The 27260-nt window shown below is 39.4% G+C and overlaps 1 long non-coding RNA gene across 2 annotated transcripts in view; it reads left to right on the forward strand.

The window, feature by feature from the left end:
• LOC126176687 (uncharacterized) overlaps nt 1-26937 on the forward strand; it is a 53521-nt gene extending 26584 nt beyond the window's left edge. Inside the window, exons 2-3 of one of the 2 annotated variants that reach the window (XR_007535645.1) lie at nt 15008-15212; nt 26782-26937. This is a non-coding gene — a long non-coding RNA (uncharacterized LOC126176687). Of the gene's footprint in view, nt 1-15007; nt 15213-16822; nt 17196-26781 lie in introns of those variants that run through there. The other variant, XR_007535644.1, reaches the window with a different exon arrangement.
• The last annotated feature ends 323 nt before the right edge of the window (nt 26938-27260 follow it).

Genomic DNA, 27260 nt, shown 5'->3' on the forward strand with positions numbered 1-27260 from the left:
ACCGTCATCGAACCCATCGTTCTACCATTCCTAGACCGGCAAGGGAACTTGCTGTTCCAACAGGACAATGCACGTCCGCATGTATCCCGTGCCACCCAACGTGCTCTAGAAGGTGTAAGTCAACTACCCTGGCCAGCAAGATCTCCGGATCTGTCCCCCATTGAGCATGTTTGGGACTGGATGAAGCGTCGTCTCACGCGGTCTGCACGTCCAGCACGAACGCTGGTCCAACTGAGGCGCCAGGTGGAAAAGGCATGGCAAGCCGTTCCACAGGACTACATCCAGCATCTCTACGATCGTCTCCATGGGAGAATAGCAGCCTGCATTGCTGCGAAAGATGGATATACACTGTACTACTGCCGACATTGTGCATGCTCTGTTGCCTGTGTCTATGTGCCTGTGGTTCTGTCAGTGCGATCATGTGATGTATCTGACCCCAGGAATGTGTCAATAAAGTTTCCCCTTCCTGGGACAATGAATTCATGGTGTTCTTATTTCAATTTCCAGGAGTGTACATCAGGACATGCCCTTCAGATTTTCAGATCTGTGGAACATTCTGATACAACACAATTGATACAAAGCCAAAACAACAAAATTACAACACTAAACTATAGAAATAAATGCAGAGACAACGTACATTACGAGAACTCCAAATTGAAAGTTTACATCCATAAAGTCACACCTTCAAAATCTTCAAAAGAGCACAGAAAAAATTCAGAGCCTAAGTGAGTGTATGACAATTGTAACCCCCCTCCCCAAAAACCATGGACTTTGCTGTTGGTGGGGAGGCTTGCGTGCCTCAGCAATACAGATAGCCGTACCGTAGGTGCAACCACAACGGAGGGGTATCTGTTGAGAGGCAAGAAAAACATGTGGTTCCTGAAGAGGGGCAGCAGCCTTTTCAGTAGTTGCAGGGGCAACAGTCTGGATGATTGACTGATCTGGCCTTGTAACATTAATCAAAACGGTCTTGCTGTGCTGGTACTGCGAATGGCTGAGAGCAAGGGGAAACTACAGCCGTAATTTTTCCCGAGGGCATGCAGCTTTACTGTATGGTTAAATGATGATGGCGTTCTCTTGGGTGAAATATTCCAGAGGTAAAATAGTCCCCCATTCGGATCTCCGGGTGGGGACTACTCAGGAGGACGTCATTATCAGCAGAAAGAAAACTGGCGTTCTACACATCGGAGCGTGGAATGTCAGATCCCTTAATCGAGTAGGTAGGTTAGAAAATTTAAAAAGGGAAATGGATAGGTTAAAGTTAGATATAGTAGGAATTAGTGAAGTTCGGTGGTAGGAGGAACAGTACTTTTGGTGAGGTGAATACAGGGTTATAAATACAAAATCAAATAGGAGTAATGCAGGAGCCGGTTTAATGATAAATAAAAAAATAGGAGTGCGGGTAAGCTACTACAAACAGCACAGTGAACACACTATTGTAGCCAAGATAGACACGAAGCCCACGCCTACTACAGTAGTACAAGTTTATATGCCAACTAGCTCTGCAGATGACGAAGAAATTGAAGAAATGTATGATGAAATCAAAGAAATTATTCAGATAGTGAAGGGAGATGAAAATTTAATAGTCATGGGTGACAAATTCGAGTGTAGGAAAAGGGAGAGAAGGAAACGTAGTAGGTGAATATGGATTGGGGCTAAGAAATGAAAGAGGAGGCCGCCTGGTAGAATTTTGCACAGAGCATAACTTAATCATAGCTAACACTTGGTTCAAGAATCATAAAAGAAGGTTGTATACATGGAAGATACTGGCAGGTTTCAGATAGATTATATAATGGTAAGACAGAGATTTAGGAACCAGGTTTTAAATTGTAAGACATTTCCAGGGGCAGATGTGGCCTCTGACCACAATCTATTGGTTATGAACTGTAGATTAAAACTCAAGAAACTGCAAAAAGGTGGGAATTTAAGGAGATGGGACCTAGATAAACTGAAAGAACCAGAGGTTGTACAGAGTTTCAGGGAGAGCATAAGGGAACAATTGACAGGAATGGGGGGAAGAAATACAGTAGAAGACGAATGGGTAGCTCTGAGGGATGAAGTAATGAAGGCAGCAGAGGATGAAGTAGGTAAAAGGAAGAGGGCTAGTAAAAATCCTTGTGTAACAGAAGAAATATTGGTGTCTGTATATGTGCGGATGGATATGTGTGCGCAAATGTATACCTGTCCTTTTTTCCCCCTAAGGTAAGTCTTTCCACTCTCGGGATTGGAATGACTCCTTACCCTCTCCCTTAAAACCCACATCCTTTCGTCATCCCTCTCCTACCCTCTTTCCTGATGAAGCAACCGTTGGTTGCGAAAGCATGAATTTTGTGTGTGTGTTTGTGTTTGTTAGCGTGTCTATCAACGTACCAATGCTTTCGTTTGGTAAGTTACATCATCTTTGTTTTTAGAAATATTGAATTTAATAGGCGAAAGGAGAAAATTTAAAAATTCTGTAAATGAAGCAGGCGAAAAGGAATACAGGCGTCTCAAAAATGAGATCGACAGGAAGTGCAAAATGGCTTAGCAGGGATGGCTAGAGGACAAATGTAAGGATGTAGAGGGTTATCTCACTAGGGGTAAGATAGATACTGCCTACAGGAAAATTAAAGAGACCTTTGGAGAAAAGAGAACCACTTGTATGAATACCAAGAGCTCAGATGGAATCCCAGTTCTAAGCAAAGAAAGGAAAGCAGAAAGGTGGAAGGAGTATATTGAGGGTCTATACAAGGGCGATGTACTTCAGGACAATATTATGGAAATGAAAGAGGATATAGATGAAGATGAAATGGGAGATACGATACTGCGTGAAGAGTTTGACAGAGCACTGAAAGCCCTGAGTCGAAACAAGGCCCTGGGAGTAGACAACATTCCGTTAGAACTACTGACGGCCTTGGGAGAGCCAGTCCTGACAAAACTCTACCATCTGGTGAGCAAGATGTATGAGACAGGTGAAATACCCTCAGACGTCAAGAAGAATGTAATAATTCCAGTCCCAAAGAAAACAGGTGCTGACAGATGTGAAAATTACCAAACCATCAGTTTAATAAGTCACAGATGCAAAATACTAACACGAATTCTTTACAGACGAATTGAAAAACTGGTAGAAGCTGGCCTCGGGGAAGATCAGTTTGGATTCCATAGAAATGCTGGAACACGTGAGGCAATACTGACCCTACGACTTATCTTAGAAGCTAGATTAAGCAAAGGCAAACCTACGTTTCTAGCATTTGTAGACTTTCAAATTCGAAGGTGGCAGGGGTAAAATACAGGTCGCGAAAGGCTATTTACAATTTGTACAGAAACCAGATGGCAGTTATAAGAGTCGAGGGACATGAAAGGGAAGCAGTGGTTGGGAAGGGAGTGAGACAGGGTTGTAGCCTCTCCCCTATGCTATTCAATCTGTATATTGAGGAAGCAGTGAAGGAAACAAAAGAAAAGTTCGGAGTAGGTATTAAAATCCATGGAGAAGAAATAAAAACTTTGAGGTTTGCCGATGACATTGTAATTCTGTCAGAGACAGCAAAGGACTTGGAAGAGCAGTTGAATGGAATGGACAGTGTCTTGAAAGGAGGGTATAAGATGAACATCAATAAAAGCAAAACGAGGATAATGGAATGTAGTCGAATTAAGTCTGGTGATGCTGAGGGAATTAGATTAGGAAATGAGACACTTAAAGTAGTAAAGGAATTTTGCTATTTGGGGAGCAAAATAACTGATGATGGTCGAAGTAGAGAGGATATAAAATGTAGACTGGCAATTTCAAGGAAAGCGTTTCTGATGAAGAGAAATTTGTTAACATCGAGTATAGATTTAAGTGTCAGGAAGTCGTTTCTGAAAGTATATGTATGGAGCGTAGCCATGTATGGAAGTGAAACATGGACGAAAACTAGTTTGGACAAGAAGCGGATAGAAGATTTTGAAATGTGGTGCTACAGAAGAATACTGAAGATTAGATGGGTAGATCATATAACTAATGAGGAGGTATTGAATAGGATTGGGGAGAAGAGAAGTTTGTGGCATAACTTGACTAGAAGAAGGGATTGGTTGGTAGGACATGTTCTGAGGCATCAAGGGATCACCAATTTAGTATTGGAGGGCAGTGTGGAGGGTAAAAATCGTAGAGGGAGACCTAGAGATGAATACACTAAGCAGATTCAGAAGGATGTAGGTTGCAGTAGGTACTGGCAGATGAAGAAGCTTGCACAGGATAGAGTAGAATGGAGAGCTGCATCAAACCAGTCTCAGGACTAAAGACCACAACAACAACAACAACAACAACAATTGAAGTAGAATGTTCCACAGATCTGACAATCAATCAGCCACATAAACCAGAGTATTTAAGGATATGTTGATTCATAAACGGACAAAAGAATGAAAAAGTATTAGGGCCTAAGCTTACGATGTGGGGACTGACCCATGAATCCAAACCACACTGCATACAAACCAGCAAAAAATGTTTCTACACAACAAAATAAATAAAGTTCACAATCATATAAATAATTTCAATCCTATGTAAAGAGTAATAATAGAAAGCATCTATCCTCAGTCAATAGTTGCACACTCTCCTTGAGAACACACTCAGTCGCAATGACCAGGGGTACCCGAAACAGATTTAAGCATGAGTTTGAGCGCAACTCAAGTTCCAGTGAGATACAATATTGCAGTACCAAGGATAAATACAGGTAAGCAGAGTCATATCTTTGAATTCCCATTACGAATTTGCACAATTTCACAATATTTATTAAATTTATTTCTGGACCAATTTATAAAATAATGATATAACTTGGTGAATATTCTTCTGTCCAGAAAGTTTGTAAAATTGGTTGTTTTGTAAACTCCTTGGAATATTGTTAGTACCACAGAATGAGGAGTAGTGAGCATGCCTCTGATGAAACTGGACATGTTTCTAATTTAGGCAATAACGATGTAAATTTCTGTTTTAAAGTTGAGATTGTAAAGACAGTGTGACATAGAAGAATGGGATAAAAAAAGTCATACGAACAGAAATCACACAGTAGACTTATTTAACTGATATCAAGTGATCTGGAACCTACAAAGTCAAAAATTTCAGCCTTAAGAATCTACCCCTAGATGCTATGAACTGCAGCCAACAATGAGAAAATGAAGATAAGTAAAAAACTTATTTGTACATCTTACTCCTCTCGAAGCTTATGAAAACTAATCAATTTTTATGAATAGAGAGAAAAATCTGCTGGTGATGTGTGGAAGGGTGTGGAAGGTGGATTACAATTCTGGGCATTGTCCAGGATCAGTTGACAGATAATGAAGTTTTGTCTGTTGCAGTAGAAGAAAGGACAGTCATTTGTGTCAATTGCAGTTTGTATAAAATTCTAATCACTCGAATAAAGAAGACCAAGAGCTGCCCAACAATGTCATATCAACAATGACAAGGCACTACCAACAATGACAGACTGGATCAACTGTTTGAAAACTTTACCATTATGAAGAAGGACAGCAAAAAGAAAAAATAAGTACAGAGACGAGGGTGGTAGCGATGTAGAAGTCAAAGCTGTAGGACCCAGCCAGGATATGTTTGTACCAAGTGAAAGCATAGTCAACAAAGAAACAGTAAAAATTGATATCTTAAAACTAATTTTGGGAAAATTATAGGAAATGAAAACAGAACGGTCTGAAAACTATAATAAAATGGATAGCATGTTGTTGTTGTTGTGGTCTTCAGTCCTGAGACTGGTTTGATGCAGCTCTCCATGCTACTCTATCCTGTGCAAGCTTCTTCATCTCCCAGTACCTACTGCAACCTACATCTTTCTGAATCTGCTTAGTGTATTCATCTCTTGGTCTCCCCCTACGATTTTTACCCTCCACGCTGCCCTCCAATACTAAATTGGTGATCCCTTGATGCCTCAGAACATGTCCTACCAACCGATCCCTTCTTCTGGTCAAGTTGTGCCACCAACTTCTCTTCTCCCCAATCCTATTCAATACATCCTCATTAGTTATGTGATCTACCCATCTAATTTTCAGCATTCTTCTGTAGCACCACATTTCGAAATCTTCTATTCTCTTCTTGTCCAAACTATTTACCGTCCATGTTTCGCTTCCATACATGGCTACACTCCATACAAATACTTTCAGAAATGACTTCCTGACACTTAAATCTCTTTCCTTGCCATTGCCAGTCTACATTTTATATCCTCTCTACTTTGACCATCATCAGTTATTTTGCTCCCCAAATAGCAAAACTCCTTTACTACTTTAAGTGTCTTATTTCCTAATCCAATACCCTCAACATCACCCGACTTAATTCGACTACATTCCATTATCCTCGTTTTGCTTTTGTTGATGTTCATCTTATATCCTCCCTTCAAGACACTATCCATTCCGTTCAACTGCTCTTCCAAGTCCTTTGCTGTCTCTGACAGAATTACAATGTCATCGGCGAACCTCAACGTTTTTATTTCTTCTCCATGGATTTTAATACCTACTCCGAATTTTTCTTTTGTTTCCTTTACTGCTTGCTCAATATACAGATTGAATAGCATCGGGGAGAGGCTACAACCCTGTCTTACTCCCTTCCCAACCACTGCTTCTCTTTCATGCCCCTCGACTCTTATAACTGCCATCTGGTTTCTATACAAATTATAAATAGCTTTTCGCTCCCTGTATTTTACCCCTGCCACCTTTAGAATTTGAAAGAGAGTATTCCAGTCAACATTGTCAAAAGCTTTCTCTAAGTCTACAAATGCTAGGAACGTAGATTTGCCTTTCCTTAATTTTCTTCTAAGATAAGTCGTAAGGTCAGTATTGCCTCACGTGTTCCAGTATTTCTATGGAATCCAAACTGATCTTTCCCGAGGTCGGCTTCTACTAGTTTTTCCATTCGTCTGTAAAGAATTCATGTTAGTATTTTGCAGCTGTGGTTTATTAAACTGATTGTTCGGTAATTTTCACATCTGTCCACACCTGCTTTCTTTGGGACTGGAATTATTATATTCTTCTTGAAGTCTGAGGGTATTTCGCCTGTTTCGTACATCTTGCTCACCAGATGGTAGAGTTTTGTCAGGACTGGCTCTCCCACGGCCGTCAGTAGTTCCAATGGAATGTTGTCTACCTCGGAGGCCTTGTTTCGACTCAGGTCTTTCAATGCTCTGTCAAACTCTTCACGCAGTATCGTATCTCCCATTTCATCTTCATCTACATCCTCTTCCATTTCCATAATATTGTCCTCAAGTACATCGCCATTGTATAGACCCTCTATATACTCCTTCCACCTTTCTGCTTTCCCTTCTTTGCTTAGAACTGGGCTCCCATCTGAGCTCTTAATGTTCATACAAGTGGTTCTCTTATCTCCAAAGGTCTCTTTAATTTTCCTGTAGGCAGTATCTATCTTACCCCTAGTGAGATAAGCCTCCACATCCTTACATTTGTCCTCTAGCCATGCCTGCTTAGCCATTTTGCACTTCCTGTCGATCTCATTTTTGAGACGTTTGTATTCCTTTTTGCCTGCTTCACTTACTGCATTTTTATATTTTCTCCTTTCATCAATTAAATTCAATATTTCTTCTGTTACCCAAGGATTTCTACTAGCCCTCTTCTTTTTACCTACTTGATCCTCTGCTGCCTTCACTACTTCATCCCTCAAAGCTACCCATTCTTCTTCTACTGTATTTCTTTCCCCCATTCCTGTCAATTGTTCCCTTATGCTCTCCCTGAAACTCTCTACAATCTCTTGTTCTTTCAGTTTATCCAGGTCCCATCTCCTTAAATTCCCACCTTTTTGCAGTTTCTTCAGTTTTAATCTACAGGTCATAACCAATAAATTGTGGTCAGAGCCCACATCTGCCCCTGGAAATGTCTTACAATTTAAAACCTGGTTCCTAAATCTCTGTCTTACCATTATATAATCTATCTGATACCTTTTAGTATCTCCAGGGTTCTTCCATGTATACAACCTTCTATCATGATTCTTAAACCAAGTGTTAGCTATGATTAAGTTGTGCTCTGTGCAAAATTCTACCAGGCGGCTTCCTCTTTCATTTCTTAGCCCCAATCCATATTCACCTACTACGTTTCCTTCTCTCCCTTTTCCTACACTCGAATTCCAGTCACCCATGACTATTAAATTTTCGTCTCCCTTCACTATCTGAATAATATCTTTTATTTCATCATACATTTCTTCAATTTCTTCGTCATCTGCAGAGCTAGTTGGCATATAAACTTGTACTACTGTAGTAGGTGTGGGTTTCGTATCTATCTTGGCCACAATAATGCGTTCACTATGCTGTTTGTAGTAGCTTACCCGCATTCCTATTTTCCTATTCATTATTAAACCTACTCCTGCATTACCCCTATTTGACTTTGTGTTTATAACCCTGTAGTCACCTGACCAGAAGTCTTGTTCCTCCTGCCACCGAACTTCACTAATTCCCACTATATCTAACTTTAACCTATCCATTTCCCTTTTTAAATTTTCTAACCTACCTGCCCGATTAAGGGATCTGACATTCCACGCTCCGATCCGTAGAATGCCAGTTTCCTTTCTCCTGATAATGACATCCTCTTGAGAAGTCCCCGCCCGGAGATCCGAATGGGGGACTATTTTACCTCCGGAATATTTTACCCAAGAGGACGCCATCATCATTTAATCATACAGTAAAGCTGCATGCCCTCGGGAAAAATTACGGCCGTAGTTTCCCCTTGCTTTCAGCCGTTTGCAGTACCAGCACAGCAAGGGCGTTTTGGTTATTGTTACAAGGCCAGATCAGTCAATCATCCAGACTGTTGCCCTTGCAACTACTGAAAAGGCTGCTGCCCCTCTTCAGGAACCACACGTTTGTCTGGCCTCTCAACAGATACCCCTCCGTTGTGGTTCTACCTACGGTACAGCTATCTGTATTGCTGAGGCACACAAGCCTCCCCACCAACGGCAAGGTCCATGGTTCATGGGGGGATGGACAGCATACAATACCAAATAGACCAACTTAGTATTCAGGTTTCAGAGCTAAAAAGCTTCTTGTCAGAGGGATTAAAATGGGCGAATGAAAAAGATGATATCTTAGAAAGTAAAATTACTGGTTTGGAAAACTAGTTGACTGCCACGTCTGCAAATCAGAAGAAGAATGTTAATGACGTCAGAGTTCAACAGAAAGCCATAGCGGAAAAAATGGAACAGAACATTAGTAGTTAAGATCAAAAAATTAAATGTTGAAAACAATATGCTAACTAATGTAAATGCTTTAGATAAAAAAAATATTCAGCATTTCAGGAAAACTGTATTCACAAAAATCTGTATTCAAACAATGGTATTGCGTGGTCCAACAATCCTATTAAAATTTTTCCATCAGAGAATTTACATCCAGTGGATTTTCTGCACCATTGTAGAGACAGTTTTGCATCAGGCAAGAGTGACGATCAAGAAATTAAATGTGTTAAAATATGTCTTGAAGGTAAAGCTCTGTTTGGGTAAATCTAAATTTAGGTCATCGGGAAACATACCAAAGTTTCGAAAAAACTTTTTTACATAAATTTTGGTCGTTAGTTCAACAGAGAAGAATTAAAAGTGAATTTCTGAATGGTCCTGATTATAGGAATATGGACGGTACTCGGCAAGAGTTTTATAAGAATCAACTTACTGGAAGTAGTCGTGCATGTCAAAAAAGGCATCCTGAGAAAAGGAAACCTTTTTCCTCAAAACAAAAGTGTCCATGATTACAGTACCAGGTCAGACAGTGACATACACGTTAATCATTGTAACATCATACTATGCCAAAAAGGTGTATATCATGCAGGAACAAAACTTAACAACAGATTACCAAAACATATAAAATCTCGTTTTGAACTACAAAGCTTTAAAAAGTCTGTGACAGCCAACCTTCTAAAAAACTGCTACTATTCTTATGCAAGAAAAAATGTAATCTGCACGGTATTGTTAATTGTAGAAATAAGTTATACAGTATTTTAAAAGATTTGTAATTATTAACTGTATGGATCCAATTTGTTATAAAAATTTAAATAATGCATGCTTGACATTTGAAAAACCAATAGCTAAAAAGGTTTTCTGTCCAATATCCTGAGTACAATATATGTACTGAAAAAGAGATTTATATGGACAAATAAATAAATAAATAAGTAAATAAATAAAGAACTTGTATCAAAACTAAAACAAGTTATAGCATGTGTAAAACTGCAAAATAGGTGGCAAAAATAGCATCACACGCATTGTATGCAAAAGAGAGCTCAATCTACGGTACAAAAAACTCAGTCCATCGAAAAAAAAAAACAGCCAAAAGTACTATATCAGAGTTACCAAATTCACCAATTCCTCTAAAAAATTGATATGACGTCCAAAGTACAGTAAGTGATGACTCTGCTTCAGAAAATATTACTACAATCATTCAGATACCTAAACCAGCCGTTTCTGCATCCCTGAAGACTCGCAAACTATGACAACATGTACCTATGTCACAGCCAAAAATCCGTGATCGCTTGGTGGAACTTTATATTCTAGCCAATAGCTATGGACACGTAATCGCCTCACATGTTAATGAGACAGCGGTTGTGAAAGCCACACGCTTTGTCAAGCCAGGAGTGCCCCTCTCAGAAATAATGAATGCTATCCCTTATAAACAAATTATGGAGTTATCTTCAGGTGACTTTATAGCTCTGTTTGGCAGCTCAAACAATATATACAGAAACGAAACATCCACAGCTTGCTCAGAATTAAGGAAACAACAGGTTCATATGTCGCAATCAAACGTTCTCTTTGTGACCATTCCACACCGCTACGATTTGCCACATTGGTCTTGTGTAAAAAAGGAGATCAGAGCTGCCAAACACCTTCTCTCTGATATATGCAAGCAATTCAAAAACGTTGATATTGTTGATATTAGTGACATTGGGCGTAGGTTTCACACATCCCATGGCCTTCCGTTGAACAATCTCGGAAAGGAAATTGTGACCCATAAATTACCGTGCTGGAAAAAATCAAGAGGCACCTGCAAACATCTGCAACACAAACAGCAGTATCAGTGAAATCACCAAAGTCAGTTGTAGTATGTACAACGCAAATGACAGCAGCAGCAGTACCACCCGCACCACCACCAACAACACCATCATAAACAAAAACAATAACAACAATGACAACAGACAAAACAGCGTTAACAACTAAACCTACATCAACAGCAGAAGAACCATCAGGAGTGTCAGTAAAAAAGCAAACACAGTCACAGTACGAGAAAGCATGTCACCGACAGCACCAGCAGCAGCAGCCACTGAACTTCTGACAACAGTAGCAGCTGATCAACACTGCCTGAGGAGAAGCCAAAGGCTAGGTACAGCTGCTTCACTTAGTGATGATCTATTATGGCACCAAACGAGGAAAGGGAAGACATTGTGACAAATCAGCCTGAAAAATTGTAGATAAGTGTCAAAAATCAGCAACAAAGCAGCATTTCACCAGGTATTGACAAAATAACAAATACTTGCAAAACTTTCAAGATAATGAGTCAAAACTTTCAATGACTCAAGAATAAAGTGTTAGAATTAGAAGTCACCATAAACAACTTCCCCCCATGAACCATGGACCTTGCCATTGATGGGGAGGCTTGCATGCCTCAATGATACAGATAGCCTTACCGTAGGTGCAACCACAACGAAGGGGTATCTGTTGAGAGGCCAGACAAACGTGCGGTTCCTGAAGAGGGGCAGCAGCCTTTTCAGTAGTTGCAGGGGCAACAGTCTGGATAATTGACTAATCTGGCCCTGTAACACTAACCAAAATGACCTTGCTGTTGTGGTACTGTGAACGGCTGAAAGCAAGGGGAAACTACAGCCATAATTTTTCCTGAGGGCATGCAGCGTTACTGTATGATTAAATGATGGTGGCGTCCTCTTGTGTAAAATATTCCAGAGGTAAAATAGTCCCCCATTCGGATCTCCGGGTGGGGACTACTCCAGAGGATGTCGTTATCAGGAGAAAGAAAACTGGCGTTCTACGGGTCGGAGCGTGGAATATCAGATCCCTTAATCGGGCAGGTAAGTTAGAAAATTTAAAAATGGAAATGGATAGGTTAAAGTTAGATATAGTGGGAATTAGTGAAGTTCGGTGGCAGGACGAACAAGACTTCTGGTCAGGTGACTACAGGGTTATAAATACAAAATCAAACATGGGTAATGCAGGAGTAGGTTTAATAATGAATAAAAAAATGGGAGTGCGAGTAAGCTACTACAAACAGCGTAGTGAACATATTATAGTGGCCAAGATAGACACGAAGCCCATGCCTACTACAGTAGTACAAGTTTATATGCCAACTAGCTCTGCAGATGACGAAGAAATTGAAGAAATGTATGATGAGATAAAAGAAATTATTCAGGTAGTGAAGGGAGGCGAAAATTTAATAGTCATAGGTGACTGAAATTCGACAGTAGCAAAAAGGAAGAGAAGGAAACATAGTAGGTGAATATGGATTGGGGCTAAGAAATGACAGAGGAAGCCGCCTGGTAGAATTTTGCACAGAGCACAACTTAACCATAGCTAACACTTGGTTCAAGAATCATGAAAGAAGGTTGTATACATGGAAGAAGCCTGGAGATACTGACAGGTTTCAGATAGATTATATAATGGTAAGACAGAGATTTAGGAACCAGGTTTTAAATTGTAAGACATTTCCAGGGGCAGATGTGGACTCTGGCCACAATCTATTGGTTATGAACTGTAGATTAAAGAAACTGCAAAAAGGTGGGAATTTAAGGAGATGGGACCTGGATAAACTGAAAGAACCAGAGGTTGTACAGAGTTTCAGGGAGAGTATAAGGGAACAATTGACAGGAATGGGGGAAAGAAATACAGTAGAAGAAGGATGGGTAGCATTGAGGAATGAAATAGTGAAGGCAGCGAAGGATCAAGTAGGTAAAAAGATGAGGGCTAGTGGAAATCCTTGGGTAACAGAAGAGATACTGAATTTAATTGATGAAAGGAGAAAATACAAAAATGCAGTAAGTGAAGCAGGCAAAAAGGAATACAAACATCTCAAAAATGAGATCGACAGGAAGTGCAAAATGGCTAAGCAGGGATGGCTAGAGGACAAATGTAAGGATGTAGAGGCCTATCTCACGAGGGGTAAGATAGATACTGCCTACAGGAAAATTAAAGAGACATTTGGAGAAAGGAGAACCACTTGCTCTGACCTCCTCTTTTACACAAGACCAATGTGGCAAATCGTAGCGGCGTGGAATGGTCACAAAGAGAACGTTTGATTGTGACATATGAACCTGTTGTTCCCTTAATTCTGAGCAAGCTTTGATGGAAACCCAGTTCTAAGCAAAGAAGGGAAAGCAGAAAGGTGGAAGGAGTATATAGAGGGTCTATACAAGGGCGATGTACTTAAGGACAATATTATGAAAATGGAAGAGGATGTTGATGAAGATGAAATGGGAGATATGATACTGCGTGAAGAGTTTGACAGAGTACTGAAAGACCTGAGTCGAAACAAGGCCCCGGGAGTAGATAACATTCCATTAGAACTACTGACTGCCTTGGGAGAGGCAGTTCTGACAAAACTCTACCATCTGGTGAGCAAAATGTATGATACAGGTGAAATACCCTCAGACTCAAAAATAATATAATAATTCCAATCCCAAAGAAAGCAGGTGTTGACAGATGTGAAAATTACCAAACTATCAGTTTATTAAGTCGCAGCTGCAAAATACTAATGCGAATTCTTTACAGACGAATGGTGAAACTGGTAGAAGCCGACCTCAGGGAAGATCAGTTTGGATTCCATAGAAATGTTGGAATACGTGAGGCAATACTGACCCTATGACTTGTCTTAGAAGACAGATTAAGGAAAGGCAAACCTACATTTCTAGCATTTGTAGACTTAGAGAAACCTTTTGACAATGTTGACTGAAATACTCTCTTTCAAATTCTGAAGGTGGCAGGGGTAAAATACAGGGAGCGTAATGCTATTTACAATTTGTACAGAAACCATATGGCAGTTATAAGAGTCGGGGGACATGAAAGGGAAGCAGTGGTTGGGAAGGGAGTGAGACAGGGTTGTAGCCTCTCCCCTATGCTATTCAATCTGTATATTGAGGAAGCAGTAAAGGAAACAAAAGAAAAGTTCGGAGTAGGTATTAAAATCCATGGAGAAGAAATAAAAACTTTGAGGTTTGCCGATGACATTGTAATTCTTTCAGAGACAGCAAAGGACTTGGAAGAGCAGTTGAATGGAATGGACAGTGTCTTGAAAGGAGGGTATAAGATGAACATCAATAAAAGCAAAACGAGGATAATGGAATGTAGTCGAATTAAGTCTGGTGATGCTGAGGGAATTAGATTAGGAAATGAGACACTTAAAGTAGTAAAGGAGTTTTGCTATTTGGGGAGCAAAATAACTGATGATGGTCGAAGTAGAGAGGATATAAAATGTAGACTGGCAATGGCAAGGAAAGCGTTTCTGAAGAAGAGAAATTTGTTAACATCGAGTATAGATTTAAGTGTCAGGAAGTCGTTTCTGAAAGTATATGTATGGATTCAGATACATTAAGGGCACAGACAATGTAGTTTCTGATGCTTTGTCTAGCCTATCTTTAAGGAGTGAAACATCGAACAGCTTTGGAGAAGGAGAGAGAGAGTTTAAAATTATGTACTTGAGAGGTGTGAAAGAGGAAAAAGAGATTTTGAAAATGCGCAAAGACATCCAAAGGTATCAAAACCATGATCAGAATTGGAAATTGGTTAAGAGAATGTTGGGTAAGAAAGGAGGAGAAATGACAGAACAGTATTATAAGATACACAAGGGTATTTTATTGTCAGCCGCTGTGGCTTAGCGGTTCTAGATGCCTAAGTCTGGAATCGCGCTGCTGCTACGGTCGCAGGTTCAAATCCTGCCTCAGGCGTGGATGTGTGTGATGTCCTTAGGTTAGATAGGTTTAAGTAGTTCTAAGTTTTGGGGTTTGATGACTTCAGATGTTAAGTCCTATAGTGCTTAGTGCCATTTGAACCATTTGGTATTTTATTCAGGAGACATAAGACTGAATCAGAGGGCTGGAAACTATGTTGGCCAGAACACTGTACTGATACTTTAATTACTTATACACATGAGAGTTTTGGCCATTGTGGATCAACCAAATGCAGAGAAAGGAGTAAAGAAAACATCTACTTTTATAACATAGGAAGGAGAGTCAACAAGAAGATTGCCAGCTGAGACAGATGTCAAGGAGTGAAGGTATGTAACAAACAAGTAGAGGCCAAATGCAAAACATTGTCTAATAGTAACCTAGATCTCCTGTCTGCGGATGTTTATGGACCTTTGCCTAAGTCTAAGAATGGATTTTGTTATGTTTTTGTGGTGGTTGATGTATTTTTGAAGTTCATAAAGCTGTTTCCTCTTAAGAAAGCTACCAGTAAGCAAACCACCTCTAAGTTTGAAAACACATATTTTCATCAGGTGCGTATTCCTAAAACAATTTTATCTGATAATGGTTCTCAATTTACATCACAAGCTTGGAAAGATTTTATTGATCACACAAAAATAAGGCATATTCTAACTTCGGTGTACCACCTTTCGAATAACCCTTCAGTAAGATGAGAGAGACTGGAAGACTGTTTAGAACATATTGTAGTAAGAATCATACCAGTTGAATAGATTATGTCAGTGATTCTGAGGATATTATGAATAGCTTACAACATTCTTCAACAGGTTTTTCACCATTCGTAATCATGTTTAATCACAGACCAGCTAACCTTATTTCTGAAAATGTTGAGTTTCCACCATGTACAATTCTGTCACCACGAGGGAGGGAAGAGTGTGTTAGGGAGATGGAAAAGCAGGGGGTAGGAGAAAGCAGAGACATGATGGTAAAGGCAGATTTTCTAAGTCTGAGGTGGGAGATCTTATACTGGTGAAAGCCAAAGAAAAATGTAAAGTGTTGACCCCTGAGATGAAGAAATTTTTCTATATTTATGTTAAACTATTTGAAATTCTTGAAACTCCACATCCTAATGCATACAGGTTTGTGTATCCTAAATCTAAGAAGTTGTTTGGATTACACAATATCACTGAACTGGCAGCATACAGACATGATCCATGAGTATTTAAGTTTTGTTTGGTTGTTCTTTTTCCACTGTCATGAATTTAGTACATAAGATGATGTGATTTTTAAAGTTCTGTCTTATCTATTGACTGAGTTTAAATCTATGATACACTATATAATTATGTTCTGTAATAGATTTGACTTTAGAATTTGAAGAATATATGCCATGAGAGTCCCCCCTCGTGGTCTCGCGGTAGCGTTCTCGCTTCCCGAGCATGGGGTCCTGGGTTTGATTCCCGGCGGTGTCAGGAATTTTTCCTGCCTCGAGATGACTGGGTGTTGTTGTGTCATCTTCATCATCATCATTCATCCCCATTACGGTCGGAGGAAGTCAACGGCAAACCACCTCCATTAGGACCTTGCCTAGTAAGGTGGTACAGGTCTCCCGCATCGTTCCCCTACGCTCTGTAAAGAAGCATGGTACTTCATTTCTTTCCATGCCATGAGACTAAATGAGTAGATCATTTTACGACTTTGAAGTGGGATAATGTTAATAATTTGTACTGTTAAAAATTAGGAATAGTATCTTAGCATATCTGTGTGTATCATCTTGTTAGTTCATTTCTTTTTATTGCATTTAACTCTGATCATTGATGTTTCACATGTGAACAATTTTTAATCACACCTGACATGAATCCCATACAACTGACTTTGAAAACTGAATAGGGAAAGCATATCTGCATATCTGTGTAATGTAAAGAAGGTACTGACAGCATATTTAGTATACAAAACAATGTTTCAGGGTTTTATGTGAATACTAGACAGGATGTTTCTTACATGTTGGAGTGTGTGATGAGAACTCTAGGGAGGAAACTGGATGTGGTCGCATTCACTCCCCACTGGGCTGTATGGCTGTACTCTGCTAAACCAGTCAACCTACAAGAAATCATAGATGCTGGGTTATGTAATCAAGCCTCTGTCAATTACATCAGTGAGGTGACTGATATTTGTGAATTGTTAGCCAACACTGGTAAAGACAGTGTTATTTCATATAAATGTATGTTTTTCCAAGTAGGGGGATTGACTTTCCGGTACGTTACGTAACTTTGAGTCAGTATGTATTTTTTATCAATTGTAAATGAATCTTCTAGGACTTTATGTGTGTAGGTTAATTGTATGGACGATTAGCAGATATAGTGTGAATGCATTTACTAGTATAGACAATATTACAAGCTGTCCGTATACATGTCTCCTTTCATGCATTGATTTTGGTCCTCAAGTTATTCGGTTATGACATCATTCATCGCTATTTATGACTCTGTTTGCCTGTATTTATCCTGAGTATTGCAATATTGTATGTGACAGGAACTTGAGTTGCGGGCAGATTCTTGCTTAACTCTGTTTTGGGTACCTCTGGTCATCACGACTGTGTGTCTGTGTACTCAAGGAGAGTGTACAGCCATTGATTGAGGTTAGATGCTTCTTACAATTACTATTTGCTTATAATTGAACTTATAGATATGGTTGTGAACTTCATTCATTTTGTTGCATTGAAACATGTTTTGGTGGTTTGTAGCCAGTGTGGTCTGGATTCATGGGTCGGTCCCCGCATCGTAAGCTTAGGCCCTAATATTTGCCATTATTTTGTTCTTTCATGAGTCAACATACCCTTAAATACTCTGGTTTATGTGGCTGATTAATTTTTTTACTTATATGCCTGCTCATGATTGTGTATATTCTTCACCCTCTTATAACATCACCCTTCTTTAACAGTAATAGCCAATACCAAGAATATTTTCGAATCTTGTGTAGGTGAACATTATCTCAGCTGTTTTACTAAAAGAATTTCATGTAATTTTGTATACAATGTATTGTATTTCTGGCTAAAATGTATAAAAAGAAATTAATTTGCTACAATTGCTGCGTATTAACTCTGTACGTATAGTTAAAATTACTCTTCTTTTAGAAATATTTGAAATTACAAAACATCTGGCATACTTAAAATTCATATTCTTAATTACACAATCTAATGCTAATTATTAAATTTATTTCCAGATTCCTTTACAAAATAATGATATAACTTGGTGATGATTCTTCTTCTGTCAAGAAGCATTGTACACTCTTTTGTTCTGTAAACTCTTTGGAATATGGTTAGTGCAGCAGAATGAGTGAGAGTGGTGAGCATGCCTCTGTTGGAATCGGACGTGTTTTTTTGTTTGGCAATAACAATATAAATTTCTTTTTTGTGGAAGTAGAGATTGTAAAGTCAGTGTGGTATAGAAGAATGGGAAAAAATAAAAAAGTCATAGACACAGAAATTACTTCATCAGTTATTATGTCAACTGGAACCCACAAAGTCAAAATTTCAGCCTCAAAAATCTATCCCAAGACATCATGAACTGCAGCCAGCAATGAAAAAATGAAGATAAGTAAAAAAGTTATTTGTACATCTCACACCTCTAGACGCTTTTGAAACGAGTCACATTCTATGAAGAGACTAAAAATTTACTGGCAATCTGTGGGAGGGTAAGATTACACAGAGCATGCAGGGACTAGTTTGTGGCAGGACAGGGTTGTCAGCTATGGTGTCGGGAAGCTGTGGGGGAAGGGTGAGCAGAAAAGGAGAAGAGCAGAGAAGAGGAAAAGACCAGTGTGTGTGTAGGCAGAGTGTGGCGCATCAGTGTTGGTGAGGTGACATGTATTGTGAGGAGGTGATAGGACAGAGGAGGTGGAAACTGTTGAATGGAGTGTGTGAGAACAGTAGGTTTCTGTAGGTTGAGGCTAGGATAATTTCGGGAGCAAAGAATGTGTTGTAAGGAATACTCCCATCTGTGCAGTTCAAAAAATCTGGTGGTGGAGGGGAGGATCCAGGTGCCCAGGTTACGAAGTGCCCATTGAAATTGGGCATCTTAAGTTCACCTGCATGTAGCGCCACAGTGTGGTCCGCTTGGCTCTTGACCATTTTGGCAATGGCCATTCATCCTGGTGGACAGCTGATTGATAGTCATAACAGTATTAAAAAGTGGTGCAGTGATTGCAGTTGCGTTGGTATATAACATGGCTGCTTTCACAGGTGGCCCAGCCTCTGACAGAGTACAATAAGCTTGTGACAGGACTGGAATAGGAAGTGACAGTTGGGTAGAGTGGGCTAATCTTTTACCTGGGTTTTCCACAGTTATGTGATCCATGTGGCAGGGGATTTGGGTTGGGAGTGGCATAGGGATGGCCTAGAATGTTGTGGAGGTTGAGTGGGTGATGGAACATTGCTTAAGGAGGGTAGAAAGGATCTTAGGTAAGACCCCCCATTTAAGGTCGTGATGACAGGTAGTCAAAGTTCAGTCTGAGATTGTAAAGGGTAATGATGGGGACTCTCCTTATAGCTAGTTCTTGAGTGTGGGGGAGTACTGGGTGTGCATGGGGATACAGCACAGGAAATCTATTTATGGACTAGGCCTGGGGTTAGTACCTGTTTGTGAGGATCTTTGTGAGACCTTCAGCATACTTGGCATGGGAGTTCTTGCCACAGCACATATGTCTCTCTGCATGTGACCATGCTGTATGGGACAGGTTTTTTTTTTTTTTTTTTTGGGTGGGGGTGGGGGAAGGGATGGCACGTACTGTTGGTGGTTGGTGGATTTAATGTGGACAGCAATGTGCATGAAGCCATCAGGGAGGAGGAGGTCGACATCCATGAGGTGGCACACTGGGTTGAGGAGGACCAGGTGAAGCAAAAAGGAGAGAAAGTGTTTAGTTGTGTAAGAGGATAGGGTGCCTTGGCCATGAGGCCAGTTCATTGATGATACCTTTATAATCTAGACTCAGGGCCAAGGCACGATATCCTCAACCCTACACAACCTCAACATCTTCTCTCCCATCTGATTCACTGCTCTTCCTCAACTCGGCAAGCCACTTTCCTGGACATTGTCCTCCCCCCCCCTCCCCCCCCCCCCCCCCTGATAGCTCCAACCATATCCCTGTCCACATGAAATCCACCAACCACCAACAGTACCTGCATTTCAGTAGCTGCCATTCTTCCACACCAAAAAATCCCTCCCTTACAGCCTGGTTACCTGGGGCAATGTCACAAGAACACCTTTGCCTAGTACGCTTTAAGACTCGTAAATGCCTTCACAGACCAATGCTATTTCCCAGACTGAGCCCACAAACAGGTTTCCCATCCCATTCTGTCTCCCATTGCCAAGAACCAGCTAGAAAGTAGCACACCTTTCGTCACCTAATACCTCCCTGGACTGGAACAACTGAATCACATCCTTCATCAGGACTTTGATTATCTGTAATTGTGCCCTTAAATGGGTGACATCCTGCACAAGATCCTTCCTACCCCTCCTAAAGTGTATTATGTCACCCACACAGCTGCCACAACATTGGAGCCTATCCCTAGAGCACTCCCAACCCCAACACCTTGGCACAGATATCGTATTCCTGTGGAAGATCCAGGTGCAATACCTGCCCAATCCACCCACCCAGTGCTTCTTATTCCAGTCCTGTACCAGGCCTTATTCTACCCCGTCAGTGGTTGGACCACATGTGAAGGCAGCCATGTCATACATGAGCTCTACTGTAATTATTGCAAAAGTTTTTATATTGGTATGACTACCAAACTGCTGTCCAACGGGATGAATGACCACTGCCAAAATGTGGTCAAGAGCCAAGTAGACTGCCCTGTGGCACAACATGCAACTGAAAAAAATATGCTTGATTTCAATGGCTGCTTCACAATCCAGGCCATTTGGATCCTCCCCTCCACCACTAGCTTTTCTGAACTGTACAGAGGGCAGTTATCCTTACATTCCTTGATCCCAAAATTATCCAGTCCTCAATCTGCAGCAACCTACTGTCCTCACACCTTCCACCCAACTGTTTCCACCATGTCTGTTATGTTACATTCTCCCAACACACATTTCCTCACGCTCAGTGTGCGCCGCTCTCTGTCACCACAACCACTGGTCTTCACACATCTCTGCTTCTCTCCTCATGCACTCATTGTTCTCCCGCCTCACAGCCTCCTGTCACTGGGCCAGGCACCTTGCCTTTCCACCATTTACTCCCTGCTTGCTCCACCAGAGAGCACTCTTCTCCCCCCCCCCTCCCACCTGTAGGTACCCTGTTATCCCTCTCCCTTGCCCCCCAACCCCTCCCCAACTGCTGCTTTCGCTTAACATGACAGCTGCATTCTGCCTGGAGTAGCTGGTGATATCAGTCACGTGTGGTTTTGGCTGAAGGCTCACTGTGTAACAGTCTTTTTGTTGTGCCTGTCTGCAACTCAATGTTTCACCTTTAAGGTGAGTAACAATCCATCCTTTTCATAATATTGTTGATATTCTTATTTAGACTTCCTACATAACAATCCGTGTAGGATCAAATGATAGTACAAAAAATGAAGCAGCATGCTCAAGGAAACTGTAGCAATTATGACACATACAAATGTTTCAGTGGTTGTCATACAATTTGGCTGAGTGGTTGTGTGCTAATAATAAAGTAGAGGAAACAAGCAGTAAAAATCCTAAAAGCTAGTTACCATTCAATAAACACAGCTTTCATAAAAGTGCTACCAGTGGAGGGTGACATACAGTAGTACTACATAGAATGTGACTCAGTGCCAAAGGACAGGAAGTTACAGCAAAAAACTCTCTAAATAAAATTAGCAGCAACAGAAGTCACACTTCTGTAATCAAATTGCCTGAGTTATGTTCCAACTTAAATGTTGCTCAGTGTGATGTGCAAAACACACCATATGTAACAAAAACTGTGAACTCACCAGCTGCCATTAGTAACAAAACCAATTCCATCACAACAAACAATGTTTTATCAATATATTCATCACCCAAAGAAGATAACACAAAAGTAATTAGTGTGGAGTTGAACAAGGAAGCAGCACCATCAGTAGTACCCAGTCCAAAACAAGTAACCCAACAAATTACTTTACCAGAAAATGCTCCAGATAGAATAACAAACATTCAATTAACCATATTGTGGATCACCATAACTGGCATGTGTAACAAATATTTCCACACATCAATGCACGTCTCCAGCCTGCAGCCCAGATTTTCTGTGGGAACAGACAACATTGCTTCCAAGCTATCAGCCCATCAGAAGTCAGTGGTCACAGTTGTCAGAGAGATGCCTTTTTTAGGACAGGGAAGGGGGAAAGAGAGAGAGATTGGCAGACACACTCAGTTTGAGAAAACAGATGAACAGGAGTCAGATTTTAGCATACAACATCCATTTAAACAATATTTAACAGAAAGTAATCAGAAACTGCCAGTTCATCATCGACAAAGCAGTTATAATCCCATTACTATGCAGTATCAGTTATTTTTATTACACCAGAACATTCTGGGACTCAGAAATAAAGTTGATGAACTAATCATTTGTATTGATGAAATGAATTCATCTAACCAAATTGACATAATCTGCCTCTCTGAACATCAAGTGACCACTGTTATAGATATGTTACATTTCAGGATTTAAGCTAGCTTCCTACTTCTGCAGAGTAGATATAGATGGAGGAGGAGTTGCCACATTTATTAAAAACTGCCATAAATTCAAGAACATTGACATTAATAAATTCTGTTTAGAGCAGCATCTAGAAGCATGTGCAACAGAAGTAGAGTTCCATAACAGATCCTATATAACAGTAACTATTTACCGAGCACCTGCAGGAAATTATAATCTATTCATAAAACATCTAGAAGCTCTTTTGGGTTATTTAACAGGAAGAAACAAAGAAATTTTGATTGCTGGTGACTTTAATACAGATTTTCTAATGCAATCATCCAATAAACGTTTACTGCAGTTAGTAATGTTGTCTTTCAATCTAACTCACACTGTAAACTTTCCAACTAGGATCACTAAATCCTCAAGGACAGTCATTGATAACATTTTTATAGACAAATCAAAGGAACAAAATCATATTATAAAACCTGTAATAAATGGACTATCAGATCATGACACGCATCTCCTTGTTTTAGATGTAAATTCTAAACAGATTATCAAGACAGCTAAATCTGAGTACAGGAGAGTAGTCAATCAACCAAAAATTGAGTGTTTTAGAAAACTGCTCAAAGATATGAACTGGATAGATGTTTATAGTACTCATGATATGAATGAAAAACATAACACATTCATGAACAATGTCAGTACCTTATTTGAAAACTGTTTTCCTCCAAAAGTTACTCAAATTAAACAGAAGTCTATAATAAAACCAAGGAATACACAAGGAATAAAGATTTCCTGTAAGACAAAAAGGAAAATGTATCTGTCGACCAAGAATAGCTCCAATGCTGATGATTTAGCTAAATACACGGAATACTGTAAAATATTTAAAAAATTAATTCAGACATCTAAGCAAATGCACTACGAGAAGAAGATAGCAATGTCAGGAACAGAATAAAAACAATATGGAATATAGTGAAAGAGGAGACTGTTAGAACCAGAAAGGAACAGGAGCAAATAGCACTAAGGGTAGATGACACATTAGTAACTGATGGGCATAGTGTGGCAAATCTATTTAACAAGTATTTTATATCCATTACTGATAGAATGGGATTGTCAGGATCAGTAAATAATGCCCTTGAATATCTGAAACTAGCCTTTACAAATAGCTTCAGGTACATGAATATGTCACTCACTTTACCAAAACAAATAATTTCCATAGTAAAATCTTTAAAAATAAAGCATTCTAGTGGTTACGATGAAATATCAGCAAAGTTAATTAAGGCATGTTCTTGTGAGTTTAGTACAGTTCTAAGTTACTTGTGTAACCAGTCAATTATATCTGGGACATTTCCTGACTGGCTAAAATATGCAGATGTTAAGCCTCTATTCAAGAAAGGGGATAAAGAGATATCATCAAACTACAGACTGATTTCGCTTTTGCCAGCATTCTCAAAATTTTTTGAAGAAGTAATGTACAGGCAGCTTCTCAACCATCTGACCACAAATAACATATTATCAAGAACACAGTTTGGATTTCTGAAGGGTTCTGATATCAAGAAGGCTATTTACACCTACGGTGAAAATGTGCTTAATTCATTAAATAACAAATTACAAGCAGCAGGTATTTTCTGTGATTTGTCAAAGGCATTTGATTGTGTGAACCACAACATCCTTTCAAATAAATTAGAATTCTATGGTGTCACAGGCAGTGCTGCAAAATGGTTCAAGTCATACCTCGCTAACAGGAAACAAAGTGTGTCAGTGCAAGGAACTAGTGAATTAAGTCATCAGTCATCATCAGAATGGGAAGAAATTACATGTGGTGTCCCACAAGGATCCATCTTAGGGCCATTGCTTTTTCGTGTGTACATTAATGATCTCTCATCAGTTACACTGCCAGAAGCAGAGTTCGTTTTGTTTGCAGATGACACAAGTATTGCAATAAATAGAATGTCGAGTGTATTTCTAGAAATATCTGCTAATGATATTTTCATGAATATTAATAAATGGTTTAAAGCCAACTCACTGACATTAAACTTCTAAAAGACTCACTATATGCAATTCAGAACCTGTACGAGGTTTCCACCCAGCATAAAGTATGAAGAAGAGCAGATAGAAGAAGTTGACAGTCTTACATTCCTGGGATTACAACCTGATAATAAATTCAGTTGGGAGGAGCACACCACAGAACTGCAGAAACGCCTTAACAAATCTGTATTTGCAATTCGACTGTTAGCAGACATAGGCGACATAAAAATGAAAAAGCTTGCATACTTTGCCTACTTTCATTCCATAATGTCATATGGTATAATATTTTGAGGTAACTCTTTGAGTCAAACAAACATTTTCAGAGTCCAAAAGCATGTAATACATATTATTTGTGGAGTAAATTCACAGACGTCTTGTAGAAACCTCTTCAAGGAACTGGGTATACTAACTATTGCCTCTCAGTATATTTACTCCTTAATGAAATTTTTCCTAAATAATATATCTCTTTTTCCAACAAACAGCTCAGTTCATACATACAATACCAGGAACAAAAATGATCTGCACAAGGACTTAAAAGCGCTTACTTTAGTTCAAAAAGGGGTCCACTACTTGGGAACACCCATCTTCAATAATTTGCCAGCAAACATTTAGTTACAAATAAAGATCAGTTTAAAAGGAGCCTGAAAGACTTACTAGTGGCCAACTCCTTCTACTCCATTGGCGAATTTTTTAATAGAAACAGATGATGTATTGTATATGCTCATACTATTAGTATTGTTATTTCAGCTTTAAAAAAAAATTGACATGTTCCACATCCACGAGGATCTCCTCAGCATGGATCTATGGAACGAAAAACTAATCTGATCTAATCTAATCTAAGCAGGTGTGCAGCGAATGCTTCACAAGTCTAAATTAGAGGAAAATGGAACTTTCAACAACCAAGCTTGCAGTGTTTAACCAGAATGTCTGAGTTCTGCAAGCTTAACCATTCCACAGCAAATACAGAAGAGTAGTTCTCTTGAAAAAGTCATGCCCATTTCCTGCATTTCAAACATGTCTGGGACATTGTGTGTCACATTAGGAAAAACATTACTTAGTATTTCACTAACAATAATCACATGAAACAATATGTTTCTAGAGACCTTCTCAAGTCTCAAACATCTGTGATGTATATATGTAGACAAATGATGAATGAAAATTTGTAGTAACACCAGAGTTCAAGCCCAGATCATTTGATGAAAGCATCTATGTCTGGATTTCAGGCAGGCTCCCTCATGTTGTTCAATATCGAAGTGCTGTTCCAATACAGTTGGAGAGCCTCCACAATACTGTTCAAGTTTAGAGGAATACCAAGTGAGCTGAGGCATGAATGGGAATTTGGAGTGAGGAGGGAGGCATGCTAGGGTTGTCCATGCAGTTGTGCAAGGCCACTGTGCCAGGGTGGCATAATGGTTAGTGAATCTGCCCAGTGAGTAGGAAACTTGGGTTCGAATCCTGACCTTGGTAAAAACTTTCATTTGTTACTTCAGTCTGCAAATACACATTACTAATAATAGTTCTATAGATAATGAAGGAACAAGAACCACTTTGGATTGACATTTACCATGAAAAAACAACCAACAAACTCAAAGCAGCATTTCGTATCAGGGAATAAAATTATATACTAAACTGCCAAGTAGAGACAGAGATTACTAAAACATGTCTGTTCAAAAAGGTAGCTAAAACATTCTTCATGGGTAATGCATATTACACTATCACAGATTACTTAGAAGTCTTAGGGTAGTGGTTAATAATGAAATGGAAAAACTGCAACACCTTCTTGCATTTCAAAACATAATCACAGTTTATTGCTTTTACTATAGAATTATGAGTCAAGACCTAAAGTACATGATAGTAATGTACTGGGGTGATTCCATGTTCTTTACATTTTATTTTTAATTATATTTCTGTACTAGTTTTGTGAATTTACAAAAGTTAAATATTATTGTCCAGCAAAAATTACAAAAATTGAAAAAGTGTTCGAGGAAATATAATTGAACAAAGTCTATAGATGAGGATGGAGGACAAAAAGTTTGTTTTTCTATCCTGGCAACTTTTTAAACTTATATTGCAACCAATGGTGTTTTTCCGTTTGTACATTTCAAGAACACAACCTTATTTTTCAGACAAACTTCAATTTTTAAAGAAGGGTAAGGCATTAACTACGCAGGTGATTTACAAAAACAGCTATGCACTTAGTCTCACAATCATGATAAAAACAATGAAAACGTTTACACTCTAGCTCAGCAGTTATAGCAATTTTATTGATTACAGGTAAGAGAAAATCCAACAAAACCATCTAGTGACCTGCAAAGCAAAGTTCAGTATGTAAATGGCCATGTACAAAATGGAGAAAAAATGCTGCATTTGGCAGTCGGCATGCAGTTCCTCATCCAGAATCAAGACAACATTATATCTAGTGAAACCTAGCCCCAGTAATAGGGACAACAAAAATGTGATTTAAAAACTGAGGCTCTGGCACTGCTGTAACTGTGTGCAGCATGGCCAACAACAGGTAGAATGAACTCTGTGCTGTGCTGGAGCTGTCCTATTATCTCACTGAGACAAGGCAATGTCATGGGGGAATGGATATGGACTCACTGATATTTGAATCACATTCAGGCCTAACATGTTTTTTCAATTAAAGCATCAAATTGTATGCAGTTTATCCCTCCACAATGTGGTATCTTGTGTATTTCTTTCTGTTACTGTTACCTTTAAATAAACATTCAGACACAAAATGAACTTCTAAC

The sequence above is a fragment of the Schistocerca cancellata genome, chromosome 3 (assembly GCF_023864275.1).
Source record: "Schistocerca cancellata isolate TAMUIC-IGC-003103 chromosome 3, iqSchCanc2.1, whole genome shotgun sequence".
NCBI lineage: Eukaryota > Metazoa > Arthropoda > Insecta > Orthoptera > Acrididae > Schistocerca > Schistocerca cancellata.